The sequence below is a fragment of the Typopeltis vanoorti genome, chromosome 4 (assembly GCF_054136105.1).
Source record: "Typopeltis vanoorti isolate ZY-2024b chromosome 4, IOZ_Tvanoo_1.0, whole genome shotgun sequence".
NCBI classification, from domain to species: Eukaryota; Metazoa; Arthropoda; class Arachnida; order Uropygi; family Thelyphonidae; genus Typopeltis; species Typopeltis vanoorti.
In genome coordinates, this window is record NC_143552.1 from 111509242 (window position 1) to 111526593 (window position 17352).

Genomic DNA, 17352 nt, shown 5'->3' on the forward strand with positions numbered 1-17352 from the left:
CAAGAATCTCCTAGGAAGATGATCTTGCTACTAGAATAGTTGGACAGAAAAAATAAACATTTAAAGAAAGCTCAGGAAAATATTAAAAAGGTCAGAATGGTGGGTGGAATTAGGAGAGTGATAGATATCATTGAAAAACAGCGCCGTAGAGACAGGTTTGAAAAATTTTGTGGTGGCTAACTAGTGAGGTAAATATTTCAAGTCAGATGTTAGCCTGAGAGAAATCTGCCATGGTCAAAAAGCAGCATCCTTTTCTAAATCCATTCTGACATTCCAATAACATTTTTTTACTGTATATTGTCAATTTTTCATTGAGTATTCTACTATATATTTTGTAGTATGTGGGTTTTCTTTTATCCCCTTTTTTTAAATATAGGCATTACTATACTTGTATTCCATTCTATTGGTATTTATCCATTTGTGTATATATATTATTTAAAAACTTTAGCAATCTCTGATGAATTTTGTTCAAACAAATCTATACAGATCAGAATTTATCCCATCTCCCCCGCGCGTGTGCGTGTATGTTTAAGAAGGATACATCCTTCTTAATGATAGTAATGATAGTACTACATGAAAAATTTACATCATTACTAACTTCCTATCTACAATTTTCCTCCAAATCAGTCTGTTACTTGTCAGGACTCCAATATTATCATTATCAGATCTTATATTTCTATCATCTAAGGCACATTGTACCGTATCAATCCACCTATATCTTTCTCTGGGTCGTTTTGCTGCCAACCTGGCAGAGAATACTTGTTTTGCTAATTTTTCCTCGCCCATTCTGTTTAAGTGACCATACCACCTGAGATTAGCTCTGTTAATGCATTCCTGGATGCCAACAATGTCAAGTTCTTTCCTAATATCCTCGTTTTTAATATGATATTGCCATTGATGCCATCTGTTCACACCTCTAATCTTTCTCAGGACTCTCATATCTGTGGTCTCTGATCTTTGGTCAAGAGTTGTACTTCTGACCCAGCTCTCAGATCCATAAGTTAAAACTGGTTTGAACACTGTCTTGTATACACTAATTTAGTGTTCCAACTAATTTCTCTCTTATTCCATATGAATTTATTCAATTGACTTCCTACCATACCAGCCTTGTTGATTCTGTTGTCTATTTCCATATTTAATTTACCATCTTCACTAAAAATCGTGCCTAAGTAGCTGAAATGTTTTACTTGTTCCACAGGTTCTCTGTTCTGTAGAATTGTTAACATTTTCAACAATTCTGCCTATTTTCATTGTCTTTGCCTTTTTAATGCTGACCTTCATACCATATCTATTACAACAGTTATTCAATTTAGTCAGGGAATCATGCAAACTTGTAGCGGATTTATTTAGAAGTATAACATCGTCCGCATAAAGCAAAGAGCTGACATTAACATCTCCAATTCCGATATCATGTTTAATACCACTTACCTTCATAATGTGATCCATATAGATAATGAATAACAGAGGGGATAATGTACATCCTTGTCTCACACCAGATTTAACATCAAACCATCTTCCTGTACTTCCTTCAATTCTAACTGCTAACTTACAACTCAAATAAAGACTAAGTATTGCTTGGTATAATGCCCCATTGACACCAATTCAATATGTAGCATATTGAATAGCTTCTCTCTTGGCACCTTGTCATATGCCTTTTCCAGATTGACAAAACTTAAATACAGATCTTTGTTATATACCCATGCTTTCTCAACTATTCGTCATAAAGTGAAGATCTGATCCTGACAGCCTCTATTTGGCCTAAATCCAGCTTGTTCTTCACCAAGCTTTTCTTCCACAATTCTTCTCAACAGGAACACTCAGTAGGGAAATACCTCTGTAATTCTCACATTGTTTTATTTCCCATTTTATATATGGGTACTATGAGAGCTCTACTCCATCAGGAATTCGTCCCTCTGTTCAGGCCTTCTGAACTATGCTGTGCAGCCACTGTAAGACTTTTATACCACCATACTGCAGCATTTCTGGTCGAATATCATCTACTCGTGACGTCTTTCCACATTTCAAACCTTTAATGGCTTTTTCTACTTCAAGTAGGGATATGTATTCCTGACTGCATTGTATGCCTGTTAAGTGTTTTTTTACCACTGTGCTATCACTGCTTGTTTCATTTAGCAATTTTTTGAAGCAATTACTCCATACTTCAAGGATATCTTTTTCTCCTGTTTTCATGTCACCTTTATCATCTCTAACTCCTTTACAGCACTCTTTTCTCCATTTCTTCAACAACCTCCAGAATATCTTACCACTTCTTGATATTTATTTTCCATGTTCTTGCCAAAATCCTCCCATGAATTTTGTTTAGCTAGTTTTACACAGTGTTTCTTACATTTCTCTCTGTATTCTCTAAGAGCAAAAGCTGACTTATTTGCCAGGAACTTTTGATATGCTTTCTTCTTTTCCTTCACTTCCTCTTTAACTTCCTGTGTCCACCAAGGAGTCCTGATTTTTCTATCCTTGCAGACAACCTCACCACATGCCTCTCTGGTTGAATCAATCAGGGATTTCTTCAAGGCTTGCCACTGAATCTCCAAGGTTTGGTTCCTGTTCTCAAACTCTTTCATTTTTTCTTCAATAATCTTTGTGTATTTTAGCCTATAGTTCACATCTGAGAGCTACTCAACTTTTATTCGCTTTAAAACTTTCTTACATGTTATTCTTTTCAATATGAAATTCAATTTTATCCTGCTCAAGACTAAATAGTGATCGCTTCCGATTTCAAATCCTCTGTACACTCTGGTGTCCTATATGTTATTGTTGATAGAAAACATCACTATCAACAATAACATAGTCAATGAGATTTTTCTTATTCTTTGCCTCTTCTCTCCATGTGAATTTTTGCACATTTTCATGTTCGAACATCGTGTTAGTAATAACCAGTTCATGTCCTGAGCAGAAATCCAACAGATATTTGCCATTATTTTTAGCTTTGCTCTTTTCTCCAAATTTTCCCAAAACATTTTTGTATGTCTGACAATCATTTCCTACTCTGCTATTTAGATCCCCAACAAGGATGAACTTTTCTTTTTTCATTGTGTCAGTTGCTTTTTCTAAAGCATCAAAAAATTTCTCCACTTCTACCTTAGTAGAACCTTCTGTGGGACCATAGGCACAAATAAGTCTCATTGTCCAATTCCCCATTCTGATATTTGTCCTCATCACTCTACTTGAGACTGCCTGCCATTCAAGAAGATAAGCCTCTAGAAAGTTTATTTTTCACTTGGTTAGGCTATAATAAATTTAGTTTAATCCTTTATCCAAGTGTGAGCAAACAAGGTTTGCGCCTGAAAATATCTGAACCTTACTGGGGTAAGGTAGTACAACACCAGGCTACTCGCAGCAAAGATGGACCAAGCTAACATCACTCCTATCTCAGTATCTCCCATAATGCAAGACACATCTCCTTGCTGATATGTATAATGTTATGCATTAAGGGAAGGGCTACTACCCAGACTAGTTTCGACCTTTATTGAGTCTCTTCAGTGGGAACCAGACCCAAAAGTGGAGATACCAGGCAGAAGCAATGGTGAGGTCATGTTTACCTATAGGAGTTGCCAAAAGGTGTGCCACCTTCTTATTAAATTACTCTGGACTTAGAGAAAGATGTTGAAAGTTTATTTTTCACTTGGTTAGACTATAATAAATTTAGTTTAATCCTTTATCCAAGTGTGAGCAACAAAGTTTGCGCCTGAAAATATCTTCAGGACTGGGGTAAGGTAGTACAACACTGGGCAACAAAAGTTATAAACAACAATAATTATAAAACAGTTCTCTACAGTGTAGATGGATTTGAAATATGTTTAGTTTTTCCTGGTTACCTATGAGAAGCTGGCTGAATAGGGAACTTGGAAACATGGACTAAGGCAAGAGATCAAGGAGCCTTATGACAGAGTGAGTATTGTCAGAAAAGAAAATATATCCACAAAGGATGGTTGTTTGGCAAAGACTTTATCTTTAGGACATAAGTAACAAATGCTTCCACTGAAAAGCAAGAGAGCAGGTTCATTCACTGTGACATAAAGACTCTAAATGGGTGAGATGCAAAATGCAGCAATAGATTTATCTTCTGTGATGGATGATAGGATCCAATCATAAAAAGTTATTCAGCTTTAAAGAAGCATAGACTTGTGACTCAAAATCAACCTTTGAGCAAACAACTGCATGATTAGTTAATTAATTAGCATATGATGATACAACAGCTGTGAAGCCCTTATGGGGATATATGGCACCATCTCATGGAGCCAATACTAAGCTATTTTTGTCTGTAAATTATGTGTTCTCTTGGCTGGTTTGCCTGTTTTAAGGGATGCAAAACTTGAGTTTCCAGGGAGGAAAAAACCCTCCACCTTTGTATGAAAGACGCTAATTCACCATTTGATTAAAAACACCTGATAAAGGTTCCTCATGTTATAGACAAGATTCAACCAAAGGGCTTATCTAAACCAAGCTGTAGAGATTCTGAACTACAGGATAAAAGCAAATCATGGAACATCAATCAGCACTATGCTTTTTTTAACAAGTCCTAAGAACTTGACTACTAGAATAACAGTTTGTCCCATTCTTAATTCTGGATCTGGGCAAAGATCACATTTTCAAGAAAAGTGTACATACACTTTTTTCTTCTGAAAACCTGAACTTGTTATGAAATAATAAGCAGATACAATCAACTGCTTGATGAAGTTACCTTGAGTTTAAATGATACAGGACTGAAAAAAATAAAAAATAAAAATAAATAAATAAAAAAACTGTGAAGTCATTAACATATACTGCATTACCTAGTGTGGGAGTAAACTGTTCAGTGACTGAGTTTACTTTAAAGACAAAGGTGTTACATGTGTTACACACTTAGGATAGAGCCTTGGGTAATACCCTCCACTCAGACCCAACCCAAAAGATTTAGCTACAGAGAGAGAGATAGAGAGAAAGAGAGAGAGACTTGAATATAAAAAGGTGTTCCCCTGAGATGCAGATTATAAGGTTGTTTTAATAAACCACATACTTCCAAGTTGTCAAAAGTTCCACCCCCCAATGTCAAAGAATCCTGAAACCAGATGTCCATGTTTTTCAGGAATATGACAGATATCACTAAATTGACCAAACAGTTTAACACTGACTGGTGTCTATGAAAGCCACATTAGGTTTTGGAGAAAAGATCATTGTCTTCTACATACAAAATCTGACATTACTCATTTTCTTCAAGATCTTAGATCTCACAAAGTCAGCTAGCTAGTCAAAGTGACAGGACAGTAACTGTTGGCTATTTTTGGATTATTTCCTGGCCGTGGAAAGTCAAAGACAATGCCTTATATCGTGAATCTGGAAACTCCTGCTTAGTAAATATTCTGATATACAGTGAGAGGAAGAGATGCATTAAGATAACATGGCGGGTAATTTTTGCAGCTCTTTCTTTATTTCCCTACTCATCCACTTGACTTCCACTTGGTTTATGCTCTGGCTGTAGGTATGCAGTCTGATACAGCTTTTCTCAACCAATCCCTGACCATTCCCCATTCACTACAAACATTCTTTCCTGGTAGCTTCTCAAACCATGTCACTGCTTCAAGATGCCTCCTAAGTCTGTCATAATTCCCAGTTTAATAGTTCAGCATAAATCTTTTCTTGACAGAGAATTCCACATGTTTAGCAACCTTCCAGAATACTGCATGATGACCCTCCCTAGTTGGAGGCTCAGTGGTCTACCTTGGTTATAATTTTAATATACTTATTAGTTATAATTATGTAGTAATTATAACTCATCAAGCATAATATTATCATCATCTCACTATGATACTTCAGCATCTCCCTTATAATGTCATCATTCCCAGAAATATGTATCAATGTACAGGAAGAAGAAAAAGAATAAAATGTAATAAATGAATGGAGAGGATCAATTTTGATACTTATCCTCATAAAGGATACATGATTTGATTTAAATCATTACTTACAGTAAATATCTCTGCTTTTCTTCTAGCTTGGTCAGTGTAATTTAAAAAAAAGAGAGCCAATTAGAATTTTGGACTTTTAAGTCACCAAGGAAGATGACTTTTGCTATTAAGAAATCTGGATTATATGAAATCAAGATCACAGATAAGAAATTAGAGGTCAAAAGGGGTTTTCAGAATTAAGGGAACGGTAAGAGACAGCAAATGAATGACACATAATGAGGCAAATGTCAAAAAGGGGAGATTAAAGATTAGACATCCTCGCAAGATGTGTCAGAATGCATAAAACTTAATCATATACAGTGTAGTTTGGACAGTTAAGATGGGCTGTGGTAGTTCTGGAAGAGATTTGGCGTTCAGTCAAAAATAGGAGATCAGGTTTGGATGTGTGCAGGTGAAAGTTTTTTGGGGAGTTTTTTTTTTTTTTGGAAAAGTTTATAATTTAAACTGCAGTAAGACTACTTTTATTTAGGTTTACTTTCATGCTAATATGGTAAAGATGAAGGGGGGGGAGGAAGGAAACATGCAATGGGGAAGTAGACTATTAGACATATCACCCATATATATAGAGAGAGAGAGAGAGCATATACACTTCATTCCATCATCAGGCCTCATCAGTGCTCCTCACATACCAATACACAGCCTCCATCCAGGCATGATCTGGCAGTGCAGTTGTCAATAAGATTATGTGCCAGCTAATCAGGAAGCCATCAAAACACATTACTGCCCCATTCAGTCCTGTACACTCTAGTGATTAGCCTGCAAAACTACTTTACTGTCGTATCCTCAAAGATGGGACGTTCTGAATCTTTACAATATTTTTTGCATGTCTTTAAGAGTAAGTATCACTAATGCTGAATGCTGAAAGACTGGGGGGGGGGGGCAGAATCCCTGCTCTGGGAACCAAACATGGGAACTTCAAAACTATAAAAAAAGATAACTCAAACAACAAAAGTGAAAGTAACCTACATAAATGGATAATATGTGGAAAAGTAAAACAATAAGTCTGAAAACAAAGCTGAGAATATGGATAAATATGCCTTTCACAAGCACATGATATGGAGACGAAACAGAAGTAATAATCATAACTATTATTTTTCAGGAAATAACAACTAAAATTATAATAACTTTAATCAATACGTTCCTATATTTCGGCAACATTACATTGCTGAATATTAGTGCTGTGTGCACTAACACTGGGCAAATGAGGCTGAAGAAAGGCAACCAAAGTCATGATTAGAATCCTAAATGGCGCCCTCTAGTGGGCTAGATTGGGTGGTCTTGGCCATTGGGATGAAGATCTAAGGATGAGTGCCTCCCAAATTTGTTGAGGTTTGGAAAGTTTTTCAGGGCTGAGGTAGATTTGAGGAATAGTCTCTCATATTTGTATTGGCTGCAGTGTAATAGAGAAGCCTTCTTCCAGCATATTTGGATGTCCTGATTATGGTTCAAAAAAGGTCCTGAGCAGCTGTAATGGTGGAACAGGATGTAGTCCTTATGTTCAGAAATTCAGATATTGGTGGTCCTGCCTATTTGGCCATTGTAGGACAATCTGCAACTGCAAGAGACCTCGTAGACACCTGGTGGGTCCAGGGAATGTGGTCTTTGGTGGAGCAGATAAGGGATGCCAAATTTTTTATGTGGTCTGAAAGAGGTGGTAAAGTTGTATTTCATTAGGATTTTTGTCAATTTTTCAGATTGATATGTGTCCCAGATATATATGGAATAAGTAACAGTGAAAGAGTATGAAAGGGGAATACTGACATTTCAGAGAACATGATATACACCATACATGAGTTCTATGAATTGGATCGATTCAAAAGGTAATGAGTGTTGGGGAAAAAAAATAATAAAATAAAATAAAATAATTAGAATCAGTCTGATGTATAAATGATTAGAAGAAAATCAAAACCATATTTTTTTTTATGACAAAAGGTAAAAATAGAAATATTGTTACAATATCCTCACACATATCCTCAAAGATGAGAGAATACTATAATATCCAATCCAATTAAGTTTTCATTATTACTAACTCCCTATCAACAATTTTCTTCCAAATTAATCTGTGACTTGTTCAGTCACCAGTATAACTGCTTCTTATATCAGGGATTCTAAGGCAATGGTAATTACATTAATCCACCTAAATCTAGGCTTTCCTCCGAGTCTTTCTCTCTCTCTCTCTCTCTCTCTCTATTATTACTATTATTATTACGGAGTCCTTAGACTCATTGAGGGAGGTCCTAAACATCATGCCAAGCACTATCCAACATTTGTACAGTATCTATCATACTTTGCCTTGAACTGCCAGCCTGGTTGGCCAGGTGGTTAGCGTATCCACTCTCCAGCAAAAAGGCTGCGGGTTCAAATCCCACTGTGGGCATGGATGTTTGTGATTGTCTGTGGAAATACTAGTAGTGATGGTGGTGGGTGGTAGATGTCATTGGTGTAGTTGTGGTTAGTTGTAGTTGATGGAGAGTTGTCGAGCAGGTGCCCTCCCTCAATTGAGTCTTTGGACTCCCTGGAGGTGTTATGTAATAACTCACTCAGTCAAGGCATCCAAAACAGACTGACAACCTATTCTACTTATTCACCACTCTCCAAGCGAAAAATCTAGTTCTAACACCCTTGCTCAATTTCCAAAGATAGCCCCTAGTTCTCTCGCCACCTAGATCTCTTCTGAAAAATATCCTTGGTATTAATCTTGTAAAAAATCCATCAGTAAATGGCATCTCTCAATCATATCATCCCTTTTCTGCTTGTCAACCAATTTCTGTAACCTACATATCTGCAACCTGTTTTTGTAAGATTCATTTCATAGACCTGCTAACATCTTGGTCACTCGCCTGTGGATCCTCTCCACCTCTTTCTCATTGCCAAGAAACCCAGGTGACAAATCTGCATGTAGTAGTCAAGATGTTGTCTAATCAAGACTCAAAAGAAGAATAATAACCTGCTCATCTGATTACTTGGTATTCTTCAGAACCAAGTAATCAGATGAGCTAATTGTACCCTCTAAACTCCCTATCCACTAACACCCCAAAATCCCTGGATTCATCAATTTCCTGGAGTACTGTTCCATCAATGTGGTATACAGCTGGTAATCTTTTCACCCCAAAATACATAACCTCACACTTTGGATGTTAGTTTATGTCAGAGAATGGATGTCAGTTTAACTATGTCAAACTGATATACATTCTCTTTTGCCCAGACTGCCAGTCTATCCAAATCATCATTCAAAAAATTAACATCATTTGTATTAACTATTGCTGTACCCAATTTTGCATTATCAGCAAACAACTGAACAGTTCCTCTCAGATCCCTTCCTATATCATTAATGTATAAATAGTAACGACCCAAGAACAGAGCCCTATGGCATGCCACTAGTCACAGTCCTTCTTCTGGACTTAACTCCCGAATAAACTACTCTCTAATGTCTCTCCATCAACCATCCTCTTATCCACCTTACAACACAATACCCATCTCCACATGCTGCACTGTTTTGTTGTGCTTCGGATTGTAAATTCTTGTACTACTTAATATTAAAAGGGATAAGAGGTTGATAAGATTTGGAGATGAAAATAGAGATAAAGTTGTGGCTGTACCATCATACTACACACTTATCACACCCAGCCTATCACGTGCAAATTTGGGATCTAGTTAATGTTTATGATGAGGACAACCCCCTCCCTCATAGTCAAGATTGGGATTCCAGAATGTTAGTTATATGTGAAGCGGTTGAAAAAATGCAAATAACTGCAGAGTTAAATGGAGAGGCAGAAAATAGGTAATATAATAGATACTTAAGTTTGTATATGTCTGTGTGAATAGGTCGGATAGTCACCAGATTAATGCTGAGTTACAGAGCTTAGAACAAGAAGCTATTCCTGTATGGATTTTAAAAGAACATCTCTACTACTTCTACCAAACTTTTCACATTGCATTTTCTCAATAAATCCTTACAGCCGACATTTCAGATATTATCTTTTTTACTCAATTTTATACCTTTTCCAAAGTTTTTTTCCTTCTCATCAAAATTCAGGTGACTAGATTTACACATGAACCGTTACATTAAAAAAAATAAAAAATAAAAAAATTCATTTTAAGAAGCAAATATATTTATATTGTAACTACTTTTTCGTTCGTTCCTTCCTTCCTGTTTTACGCTTATGCATAGACTCACATCATACTACCATGCAGGCATGCAAAATCAATCTAATAGAACAGGCAATTTTATCAAAAAAAATGTTTTATTAAACTGCATATATTTTGCTGAATTTTGTATCAGCATCATCAGAGCACAACACATATACACGCGACAGTGAGTGAGTGAAACAATACAATTGCAATGGACTAAAAATCTAAAGTCCTATTTTGGTGTCCTCTAACATAAAAAAAAACATTACAGCTATGTGGGAGTTGCTCTTAGGATAAATCTCCCAAATTTTTGGCAAATTAATGTAACCATATTTGTTAATGTTGGGAGAATTCTTCAAAGCCATTGCTGACTCAAAAAATAATCTTTCATATCTGTAATGACTGCTCAACAGCACATTCATTTTCTTCCATCTAATCCAGTGTGAAGGAGTGTCCAAAACGTGGTCTAACAGTCCTGACTTGCCATAGTAATAGTAGCGAATGTATTTTTCATGTTATTACAAAATAGGACTTTAGATATTGAAAGTTTATTTTTCACTTGGTTAGAGTATAATAAATTTAGTTTAATCCTTTATCCAAGTGTGAGCAAACAAAGTTTGCACCTGAAAGTATCTTCAGGACTGGGGTAAGGTGGTACAACACCAGGGAACTCCTTGCAAAGGTGGAGCAAGCTACCAACACTCCTATCTCAGTATCTCCCATAATGCAAAACACATCTCCTTGCAGATATGTCTAATGTTATGCATCAAGGGAAGGGCCACAACCCAGACTAGTTTAGACCTTTATTGAGGTATTTATTAAAAATTATTTTACTTTTTTAACTAATTACTATTTTTAAAATTAATACAGAGTAATTTATTAAAAAAGGGTGATGCACCATTTGGCAACTCCTATAGGTAGAGATGACCTGCTAATGCTTCTGCCTGGTATCTCCACTTGGGCCTGGCTCCCGCTGAAGAGACCTCAATAAAGGTCGAAACTAGTCTGGGTTGTGGCCCTTCCCTTCATGCATAACATTAGACATATCTGCAAGGAGATGTGTTTTGCATTATGGGAGATACTGAGATAGGAGTGTTGGTAGCTCGCTCCACCTTTGCAAGGAATGCCCTGGTGTTGTACCACCTTACCCCAGTCCTGAAGATACTTTCAGGAGCAAACTTTGTTTGCTCACACTTGGATAAAGGATTAAACTAAATTTATTATAGGACTTTAGATGTTTTATCCATTGCAATTGTATTGTTTCACTCATTCATGAAGTTTTAGTCAAGTTAATCTAATAAAAGGGAAGTTGAGGTCATCAATGAATCCCTCAATCCTGAATGATTTATTGATAATACATATGAATGGCCTATCTCGTTATTCAAGAAAGGATACACTGCAGGACATATAAAGCCCTTATGTGAAAGAACAGTGAGTGCTGTACATTTTATACCCACTGCCTCCAATCGTGCACACGTGCACAACCAGACCTATCATTTGCACAAAGGGAACAAAGACGCCAGCTTCGAAGACAACTCGAAAAAAAACGTCAAAAACTGGACCATCGACTACAGACAAGATAAACTGGTGAAAAAACCAAGTGATGCCACTAGCAGTCACCAAGGAGACCAGCATACAGGCACCGCATAGGAAATGTGCAAGATACATGCAGTCCAACATACGACACACAAAACCCTACACATCCATTTCACCAACATCCGTGGCCTAAACTCCAACCTGAATAGTGTCCACTACCACCTACAGTCTACCAAACCCCACCTACTCTTCCTGACAGAAACACAAATCTCACCTCATAGCAACACCACTTATCTCAACCTTCCAAACTACTCACTCTTCAACAACTTTTGTCTGCGCATACATCCGCTCTGACATATCTTGCTAGAGAGCACCCAACTTTGACCTCCTTTGGTTGAAAATATCTTCCCCACTCAGTCCAATTCAACTGCTGTCTCTATCGCTCCCCCAACCCAACCAACCACTCTGAGCTCTTTAATTTCGTCTCCCTAAAAAAATCGACTTTCACCAATCCTGCTTTCACAACAGCGAAATCATCTTCTTAGGAGATTTCAACGTCCACAACACTAGCTAGCTTTTCTCCTCCAGCTGCACAGATCTTGTAGGCAGAGATGGCGAAACATTTGCCATCACTAACGACCTTACACAACTAGTCCAGATGCCAACCAGAATACCAGATAACCCAAACCACTCCCCAAACAACCTAGATCTCTTCCTCACAAATGATCCCTCCAAATACACAGTGAAAGTAGTGAGCCCCCCCCCCCACACTTCTGACCACAACCTAGTGCTCATCTCCTCCCCCCCCCATGCAACAACAATGTTTACACAGACACTCCCATACAAGAGTTGTTTGGCACTATAACAGTGCCAAGTGGGACAGCCTCTGCAACTTCTATGCCACATTTCCATGGTTGCACTATTGCTTCCGGCCTTCCAACTCAAACATATGCACCGAGCTTATTACTAAAGTAATTCTCACCGGCATGAATACATACATTCCATACAGTGCCCTGAACTGCCATTCCCTAACGAAACCCTGGTTCTCCAAAAGATGTGCCAAGGCTGTAGAGATGAAACACCAGACATACCACAAATGGCAGAAATCAAGAACCCCATCCTCCTTCATAGCTTACACCGAAGCCCGTAATAAATGCAAAAAAAAACAATCGACACTTCCAAAATAGAGTTCGAAAGAGCAAAAAGCAGGAAACAAGCAACCTGTCCAAACGGCAGCCGAGCCTTTGCAACTGGCCGTAATTTCTGCCCAACATAATTCCAACCCCTATCACACCCCGATGGCTCTACTGCATCATCACCCACAAAAAAAAAAAAAAAAAAAAAGCCAATCTTCTAGCCTCATACTTTGCTTCAAATGCATGCATAACTGACAATGGCAAATGTCCTCCCCCAACCATTCCAGATGCCCAACATACAATGCCCCCATATCCTTTTGTCAGAATGAGATCTGAAAAATACTGTCCAAATTAAATACAAAAAAGTCTCCTGGCCCCGATGGCATTACCCCCAATTGTTCTGAAAGTTTGTGCTCCAGAACTGACCCCTATCCTATGTCACCTATACATACTCTCCTACTCCACTAGAATCTATCCCACAAACTGAAAATTGGCCTATATTCAGCCCATCCCCAAGAAGGGTGACAAGTCACTGCCATCCAATTACCGTCCTATCTCACTTACCTCAGTCCTGTTGAAGGTAATGGAAAAAAATCATCAATTCCCAACTCCTATACTATCTTGAAGACACTCACCAAATAAATGACAGCCAGTACGGATTCCGCCACTGCCGATTAACAGGAGATCTACTCACATACGTCACCCATCTCTGGACGAAGGCTATGAAGAGGTTTAGCGAATCTCAAGTGGTTGCACCAGATATCTCCAAAGCCTTTGACTAGGTCTGGTCAAAGGCTTTGGAGATATCTAGTGCAGATATAATTTGGAGATATAAAGGCCTACTAGGCAAACTACCATCATTCGGTCTGACCCAGGGCTTCTGTAGGTGGATTGCCAGTTTTCTGTCTGGATGCACACTGTGTGATGGTGGACAGCTTCCTATCCTCTCACCACTCAATTAATGCTGGCATCCCACAAGGTTCTGTCCTCTCACCAACCCTCTTCCTGCTATATATATCAATGACCTACCGACCTCCAACCCATACACAGTTTTGCAGACAACAGCACACTACACTCTTCACTTGCATTTGATAAGCCTTACACTACAAACTCACCTCAACCTACAGAACATCAACCACAGCAACCCTCAACTCTGATCTCCAAGCTATCCTCCAATGGGATTCAGATAACCTCATAAATTTCAATACCAATAAAACCCAGTTCTGTACTATTTCCCATAAAAAAGAACCATTTTTTCCCAATATCCTTTTTAATGATACTCAAATCTCGACAGTTTGAGATCTCACTCCTTGGAATCACTCTCACATCAAACTACTCCTGGCATAAACATATCGCAAACATTGCATCCTCAGCCTCAAAAAAACTAGGATTTCTCTTTTGATTACTTCACCTCTGAATAGCTATTAACATTATACAAGTCACAACTCCACCCAACTATTGAATACTGCTCTCACATATGGAGTGAAGCCCCAAAAAGCTCTCTCAAAATGCTGACTCATCAATGATCCATCCCTTACCAACTCCCTCCCCCCTCTTTTACACAGACATATGGTCTCTGCAGTATGTATATTCTACAAATATTTCCATGGGAAATGCTCATCGGAAATATCATCAATAATTCCTCTGCTCAGTACTAAACTCATTGGAACACGTACAGCTGCTGCACAACATCCCTTCACAGTTCACCTAGAAACAAACAGAACAAGTTTCTTTTCCTCTTCCTTCATCCCTGCAGCTGCTGCAGTGTGGAACAGTCTCCCACCTGCTGTGTTTCCCAAGGAATACAATTTAAAGTCATTCAAATCAAATGTAAACCAATTCCTCCTTTCCCAACCCACCATCCATACATGGTACTAATGTACTATAGGTTGACCAACCAACCTCCTGTGTATGGGCTCAACATAAAAAAAAAAGTGTGTTGTGCCCTGATGATGCTGATTTGAAATTCAGCGAAATATAAGCAGTTAATAAAACATCTTTTTGATAAAATTGTTTGGTGCTGTTAACACCGTTAAAAAATAAGTCATGAATAACCGTTAACACCTAAGCTTATCTGTTAGACTAATAGAACAGGATTCCTAATCCTTATTTCCACAGTGTCCTAAGTCTGTATATTGTATGTGTTTTTCTGACCAATTTACCTATTTGCAAGATGAAAAATACAAGTATTAATTAAATTAAGGGGATATTAGATCCCACATTGTTTTAAAACCGAGTATGAAACTCAAAGATTGGAATCAGAGAGTTTCATGCCGAATATAGTATAATATCCCCTTAATTTAATTACTGTAATATCCCCTTAATTTAATTAATGTTTATATTGCCAAATGAAGCCTGTTGGCTCTTTATATTTAAGTAAATGAAAAATACAAGTTTCCAGGAGAAAAAATCCTGCCAGGCTCTGCATAAGACTGGCTAACTCATTTTTGATGAAAAGCCGTGATAAAAGTTCATATCGTACATGGGACTGAACCCAGGTCTTTCCATCCAAAGGGCATTATCAAAACCAACTAAGCTAGAGAAGCTATAACAACTTTTCAAGAGTTGAAATTCTATATCAAATTTTCCACGAATGTGATCACTCATGATGAGTATAGTATACCCACACAGTTTTTTTTTTTTTTTTTCAGGTTAAACCTCGGTCTGCTTCTCTAGTCCTCCCAGTCGTATGACCATTAAAATAACCTTGGTTTTGGAACCCTAATTTCATGACTACAGTAGCATGTATTTGGTTATTCTTCATGCATCAGTGAGGAGAGGAATCACCTGAGTTACCAACTGTCATATTCTGTTAAATTAGCTTTGCTTGAAAAGTTCCTTATCATAATAAACAGTTTAAAACACCTTATTCCTTCTTAGACAAATGATGCCATGACAGAACCACAGGTAATAGAGAAATCTTTAATAGCAGTCTTTCCTCACACTAAAATTTTTCACACATCAGGAATGCATGCAGAGCTGCTGTATCTATAGAATAACAGGACCTGCTACTAAGTTAATTTCAGTTTTATTTAATATCTAAATATTAAGCAGCTCACAAATATTATTAGGGCATACTAATAAAACTAGTTTATTTTAAACTATTTCAAGTAGCCATTTAAGCATACAGTTTATTGGTGGGCAAGTGATGGCATTGCATGTTGATGTTTACTGTTATTGTGTAGTTGGAGGATTAAAATAGGAGACAGAGGCACCCACCACAGGTGCAACTAGGTTTGGGGCGCAAAGCATAAAAAAATGTAAAAAATAAAAATAAATAAATACATATAAAAGTCCGCTATTTTATATTGTATTTTTAAATTTTGGCAATACGCCACTTTACACACACAAATTCTGCAACACACTGCAACTCATTTTGATGGGGTTAATGGTAAGTATTTAACATATTGCGTTTAGTAAAATTTAACTTGTTACATTTAAATTTTTCAAAATTTTTGGGTTGGGGGGGTGCAAGTTAGACACTTGCCACAGGCACTTCATACCCTCGTTACTGTACTGTGTCACATAATAATAGTAATAATAACAGTAAAGATATCGGCTACCAAAAGGGGTGGACAGATACAGACCAAAGGGAAAGAAAGAAAGATAGACCAGCTGCAAGATGGAAACACCAGTGAAACTGAAACAGGCAAATGCCTAATCCTTGAAGAGATGATGAAGAATAACAGTAATTGGTCACTGAGAGCTGTGTGCATTTCCCCTTGCTAGTCAGCTGAGGACTCATGTTACCTGGAAGACAAAACTTGCCATTTTGGTGTAAGTTTGGCCAATTCGTCTTCTGTCACAAAACCTTATAACGTTCCTCTTCTTGACAAGATTCGAACCGAGGTCTTTTTAAATAAGCGCTGTATTACCTGCTATCCAATAGACATTACAGACAAAGGCGTGGAACTTTATCTAAACAGACTGTTATGGTAACAAGGTGTAATACCAGCGTGTTCCAGTCTTAATCTGTTACTGTCAGCCAGACACACTGGGAATTTTATTTTTTCCCGAATGCGAAGACAACAAACAGCTGTAGGAAACATAAGGGATAGAATATGAGGTGACAGTAAATGACAAAAGTTTGTGAAGTGCTTGTCTACACGATGAAAAGTTATGAATAGAAGCTATAAATCATACTGAACATCACCTGATAATATGTATAATAGTTCCTTTCGTTGTGAAAATCTCTGTTTTCCAATTAACTGCAAATGTAAAAGCCTATAAAATTGTAATCGTGATGTTGTGACTCCAAATGCAGTATATAAAAAACTACCCATATTTAAAATTTACACCCCATACAAGCACACTAATGCTAAAAACGTGTATACAAAAACAAAGTCAAACCACGCCATTTTTATTGAACATGTGCTCCAAGAAAATACATTCAATTCGCCACCTAGAGTAAACAGCTCACTATGATGAAATCGACGTCATAAACAATACATATTATGACCAGATTATTATTATTATTCCTGACACCTCCAAGGAGTCCGAAGACTCATCGCGGGAGGACACCTAAGTTAATCAGATAATCTTTTCAACTTGATTTTGCAAATATCACAGCAAATGTCTGTGTAGCA

The 17352-nt window shown here is 37.5% G+C and overlaps 1 protein-coding gene across 1 annotated transcript in view; it reads right to left on the bottom strand.

Moving 5' to 3' along the window:
- The window catches only part of PolrMT (mitochondrial RNA polymerase), a 603530-nt gene extending 586510 nt beyond the window's left edge, over window positions 1–17020 (bottom strand). The window contains exon 1 of the mRNA XM_090391417.1: window positions 16920–17020. The gene's annotated coding sequence lies outside the window, so the exon portion shown is untranslated. The remainder of the gene's footprint in view (window positions 1–16919) is intronic.
- Between the last annotated feature and the right edge of the window lie 332 nt (window positions 17021–17352).